Below are 6,097 nucleotides of genomic sequence, written 5' to 3' on the forward strand. Positions count from 1 at the left end.
CTAATAACATTTTATGGCACTTCCCAAAAAAGGGTGTTTTTTTTATTTATATTTTATTTTTGGCTATGAGGCAATTGCAATTTCCTTTGATTTTTCTTTCTGTAAATGTAAAACGGAGATACCTGCTCACCATGAAAAGTATCTAAACTGAGAGGATAATGACAAGATGGGGGAGGGGAAAGCAGAGTGTAATTACGGTATTTTATTGAGAAGAATGTTGCAACTTCCATAAGAAATTTCCTAATTTCAGAAGGGTTTTCTGTGAAATTTGATACCGCTTTCCATTCAGTTTTACTGAAAGTCCCTTAATAGTGCTTTGTAACCTTTTCTTTCCCTTAACTTCCTCCCCTGTAAGCCACCAGTAGCTCTTGCTGGCCTCAGATGCAAATCATTTGGATACCAATCATTTTGAGAATTTTTGTTTTGATCTAAAATTTTTTCTCTTCCAGGGGAAAAAAAATGCCTAAGTGTTAGAGTTAGACCTTTGTTTGTGGTGGGAGAGCTTTGGGTTTCAAAAGAAATATTTTTATAAAGATATTTTAATTCACTAGATAACAGGAGAAACATGTTTTGAAATGGCAATGCTAAAATGCTTGGTTAATTTATCATTTTTAGAATTGACCCTTTAAAAATCTTATTACCAAAATCCAACAAGTAATATATATATTATGATTGTGAAGTGAATTATGTGGATTTGAATAGGGGTGAATTTTAACGTGAACTTGAACGCAGCAAGTTTTCCCACTGCAAAATGTTTCTTTGCTTATAAACATGTTTTCTTCGGGTGTAGCTATAAACCTTTATTTTTCCCTTAAGCATATGACCACATTGTCGGATAGAGTAAAATACCACTATAAACTAGTAGGCAATAAGTTTGGACAGTACTGAAAAACTCTAGAATATATTGATAAAGAATGATGTGAAATGAACACCATACCTGCTTACACACATACATACATACACATGTGCGTGTGAATGTATCATCAGATTAAGGTTGACGCAACTGTGAACCAATCAACATTGAAGCACACCAAGAATACTAAGTTGCTTCAATTAGTAGAAAGGTCTGGCCTGCCAGATAACATCAAGTATTAACTCTGGGCATCTTTCTGGAATGTGCTGAGCTTCTTTGCAGGCCACTACAGGGTGATCCTGTGGAATCCAGTCCCTTAAGACATCTTTAAGTGGAGACCACTGAGCAAGCTAGCCAAGAATGAATGGTGGCTGAGTGAGTGTGAGAGATTGGCTGATCTTAGTCAATCCCTTGAAGGTAGCCTGGATCTTCCACTCTCCTCACTAGCTTGCTTGCTCACAATTGCCATGTTGCCTGTTGACGAAAATAAGTGAAAACTGTTTAAGCTAAGTGGTGAAAATGTGCAGTTTCTCTGGTGTATTTACTACCTATATGTCAACACCCAGTTCCTTGTCTTAACCTTAAGGCATAATTTGGGTCATTGGATGATTAATTAATTGAATACATTTTATCGTATGACTTCCTGAACTTGTCTAGTAGTTACTTTCTATATGTTTTGCCAAGATCTAACAGGAAAAGAAACCCTAACCCTGATATGCAGCTGTGATTATATGAGTAAAGTAGATCCTGCCTACATTATCAACAAAACAAAACTAAATCCCTTACCGTGACAAAATATTCTCGTCAGACTTTTCCCCCACCTAACTACCTTCCTAGAGGTTGTTTGTCTTTATCACAAACCTAGTTTCCAACCTCCTAAAACAAAACAAAAATATAATAGATGGTTCATAGCTTTCTACACTGGAAATCACTTAGATTCGTTCATTGGCAGTATTTAATTCTTGTTCACATCCCTATTGAATGCATGTCAGACAGAGAACCAGTACATAATTGTGGTGTTATATAGGCTCTTAAACATATAAGTCATGAGGGTGAATAAAATATGAAAGTTAATGCCTTACCTATAGATAAGAACTACACAGAGAAAATAAGAGAACCTTAAAGCAAATGACTATAAAATGAGAAAAATGTTATTTGAGTTGAATAAAATTTTGAAGGACATATAAAACGGTAAGCCACAAATTATTTGAGGAGGTAATGGACTGAAAAATAAGAGGCCATGAACTGAAGCTAAAGCTAAGAAAAGAGAGTACACCAAGGGAGTTCATGAAAAATGTCCTCGGGCAGAGGGTGATTAGTGTATGGAACAACAAGCAATTAGAGGCAAAGAACATCATTATAAAATCTGACCACTGCTCCTCACATGGATGGATATAACTTGGCGGCAGAGTCTTTAATCCTCAAATTCTCCTGTACAAGATGAGAGGCATATAGAAGAGATATTTAAATTAATATATGTATGCACACACAGACACACACACACACACACACACACACACACACATAGACATATAATACACTCAAGTAAGTGATTGATTTTATTTTAAAATAAGAGGACACATGAGTGTATGGACACATGGAGTATATGTAGGAAAGAGTAATTATGGACTATTAAACTATTGGGATCAATACTCATTTGGGGTAACAGCATCCCAGATCAAGTAGGTCTAAAGGTGATGTTCAACAGCCGTAGAGAATACCATGAGGAATGTGGCAAGACCCTGGCATCCAGGGTGACCCCACTTTTTCCCTGTGAGACCTACATTTTCAATGTCACTTTTCAATCAGTTAAATTAATATAATATCATGATATGACTTTAGTAAAATAATTATTTCAAGCATTTTATTTTAAAGCAATATATTAGCTATATGCAAAGCTAAATTTTTTCAGGGGTAACAGTGTCATGAGAAAACCGAATAGAAGAGAAACACATTTTCAAGAGGGTGTCTGGAATTTAAAACATTAACTACGTGCCAGGCATAAGACTTTTGTAGGGGTTCTTGCACAGCCAAGAAGAGTACAGTGAATATGTGACACAGGATTGAGGGAAGTACAAAAGCATCAGGTTTCTGATGACAGCAATTACATGATTCTGCCTGAGTCTGTCTCTGAAAGGAAATTTCTAAGCTAAGAAGGTTCTGAGGTTCTTACAAAAAAACTATGATAACTTTCTAAGAGTGACTCTCTTTCCCCTGATCCGTATTCTTTCAGGAATAAGGTGATAATACAAGTCTGTTAAATAAAGTGGAGAAGGATACTGCTTCCAGGAAGTTGTGAATCCTGGAGAACCATGGAAAGCATGGAAGCATGGAAAGAGGCATGCAGAACACTGAAGCCTGACAACGTAACATGTTAGACTCAGTCTTATAGACGATAGGAATCACGCACATATGACTGAGCTCAACTGGCCAGATGTCCGGGATAAATGCAGATGTTGGGTTCGTAGGACTCCTAAGCTTTGCTGCATTTATCAGGTACAATTTCTAGAGTTATGAGGAAAAAAGAAAGTTAATACTGAAAATCCCTTGCGAAAAATTGTGTCGAAACCACATGCAACACACTAGAGTTAAAATGGTTGACATGGAGGGCACACCTGGGTGGCTCAGTCCGTTAGGCGTCCAACTCTTGATTTCCACTCAGGCCATGATCTCACAGTGCGTGGGTTCGAGCCCTGTGTCTGGCTCCACACTGACAGTGCAAAGACTGCTTGGGATTCTCTCTTTGTCCCTCTCTTCCTGCTCCTCTCTCTCTCCCCTCTCTCTCAAAATAAATAAATAAACTTTAAAAAATATTTTAAAAATGGTTGAAATGGAGGAAGGGTGATGGTGCCTGAGTTAATATCCTGAGCCAATTGAAAGACAATATCATACTTTACTGAAGAGAGTACTACTTTAAAGCTGAGTAATAATTCCAGGCCAGACACAAGGGACATACAAGAGAGATTTCCAAACTATAGGAAATAAACTCTATTGGATACAGCTCTTTGTAAAAGTTTTCTTCGAAAATTATTTTCACTTAATGTGTAGTCATGAATCTAATGCTAATGAATATGTGTTTACTATGATTCATGTTCTCAGCTGGGCATTGGGGAACACCATGCCTCATGGTGTTATAGTCACATGGAGTAGTGACTATAGTCACATGGAGTAGTGACAGTAATGTCCATAAGCAAGGCTGATTCAGTGTTAAACAGTGGCAATTGCCATCCTAAAGGGCAACGGGTAAACATTAAATTATTGTTGTTTCTGTTTATTTTCACTTTTATGACAAGTTCGTTGGAAGACTTGTTCAATTCACTTCGAGAAGGAGGTGCAATGGCAAGCTATGGTTTTGATGGCAAGGATCAGAGAGTTAAAGAATAGAAAGGAGCATCTGAAAAAGTGAGGATAATTGTTCCCAAAAGAGAAAGTGCAGTGGAACTCACCCACAGCCTTTGGGATGCTCATATGTGCGTAGGCAGAGCGGATGTTCTGTGATGCTTCAGAGGGCAGTCAGAGGAAACTCAGGAAGAAGTTATAGCAAAGCATAAGTTTTCTGAAAGTGTTTTCTAACAATCGGTGTTGGCCAAGAGAGAGACGTTACTGAAACTACTTAAAGACTCAGAGGAATTGTATACCGGTGTTAGGATTGGAGTCTATTTTCCGGAAGGCTTTATGTTGAAGAGGTTAAGAGCATAACCTTTTAGAGTCAGATAGACCTTGGGCCAAATGTCAAGCCTACAACACACCGGCTGTCTCATCTTGGGCAATTTACTAATCTGTCCAAGCTTCAGTTCAATCAGAACAGCACTGATAACAATGTCCACTTGAGGAGATGTGTGGATGACGTGCGGTGAGATACCTAGATAAGTCAGAGGAGCATTTGGTATGCAAGAAATCTTGTTATTCTCTTTCACTAATAGTTAGATCACGCACTAATAATTATACATCAATTGAGGGATTATTTGAATTCCAGTATTTATAACCGGAATTTATAATTTATAGCTACATGGTTATTTATAATAACCGTTATTTATAATTTATAGCTACATGGTTATTATTAGTTAATGAAAATATGAAGAATAAAACATTAGATGACCTACTGTAAAATATTGAGGAAAGATTAGCCCTCGGAAAGAAAAAAAATCATAAAAAAAACAAGTGTTATGTATTTCTAAGAATTCTTTTTTTTTTTTTTTTTGGTTTTAAAAGATTTTATTTAAATTCCCTTTAGTTAACAGACAGTGTAATATTACATTCAGGTCTACAATATAGTGCTTCAACACTTCCATACAAATCAAAAGTGCACTCTTTAATCCCATCACCCATTTAACCCATCTCTACACCAACCCTTTCTGGTAAACATCAGTTTGTTCTCTAGAGTTACAAGCCTGTTTCTTTATTTGCCTTTGTCTCTCTCTCTCTCTCTCTCTCTCTCTCTCTTTTTCCTTTTGCTTGTTCTTTTTTTTTTAATTCCACATATAAGTGGATTCCTAGCATATTTCTTTCCCTGACTTATTTCGTTTAACATAATACTCTTTAGCTCCATCCATGTTGTTGCAAATGGTAAGATTTCGTTCTTTTTTTTACCTCTAAGTATATTACATTGTAATATCACAATACATATGTGATACATATACATCACATATATTTTATCAATTCATCAGTCGATGGACACTTGGGCTGTTTCCAAAACTTGGCTATTGTGGGTAATGCTGCTATAAACGTCAGGATATGTATCCCTTTGAATTAGTATTTTTGTATTCTTTGGATACCTAGTAGCTGGATCTTAGGGTAGTTCTATTTCTAACTTTTTGAGGAACTTTCATACTGTTTTCCAGAATGGCTGCACTGGTTTGCATTCCCTCCAACAGTGCAGGAGGGTTCCCCTTTCGCCAAGTCCTCACTAACACCTCTTGTTACCTTGGTTGTTGATTTTAGCCACTCAGACAGGTATGAGAGGATATTGTAGTTTTGATTTGCATTTCCCTGATGATGAATGATGTTGAGAATCTTTTCATGTGTTTGTTGGCAAACCGTATGTCTGTTTTGGAAAAAGGGCTGTTCGTGTCTTCTGCCCATTTTAATCAGATTATTTGTTTTTTGGGTATTCTTTGTTTTTTTTAGTATAAGTTCTTTATTTTGGATACTAACCCTTTATCAGATATGTCATTTGCAAATATCTTCACCCATTCTGTAGGCTGACTTTTAGTTTTGTTGATTGTTTCCTTGGATGTGCAGAAA

Source organism: Puma concolor, chromosome D3 (genome assembly GCF_028749965.1).
Source record: "Puma concolor isolate L17-30 chromosome D3, mPumCon1.1.hap2, whole genome shotgun sequence".
Taxonomy (NCBI): Eukaryota; Metazoa; Chordata; class Mammalia; order Carnivora; family Felidae; genus Puma; species Puma concolor.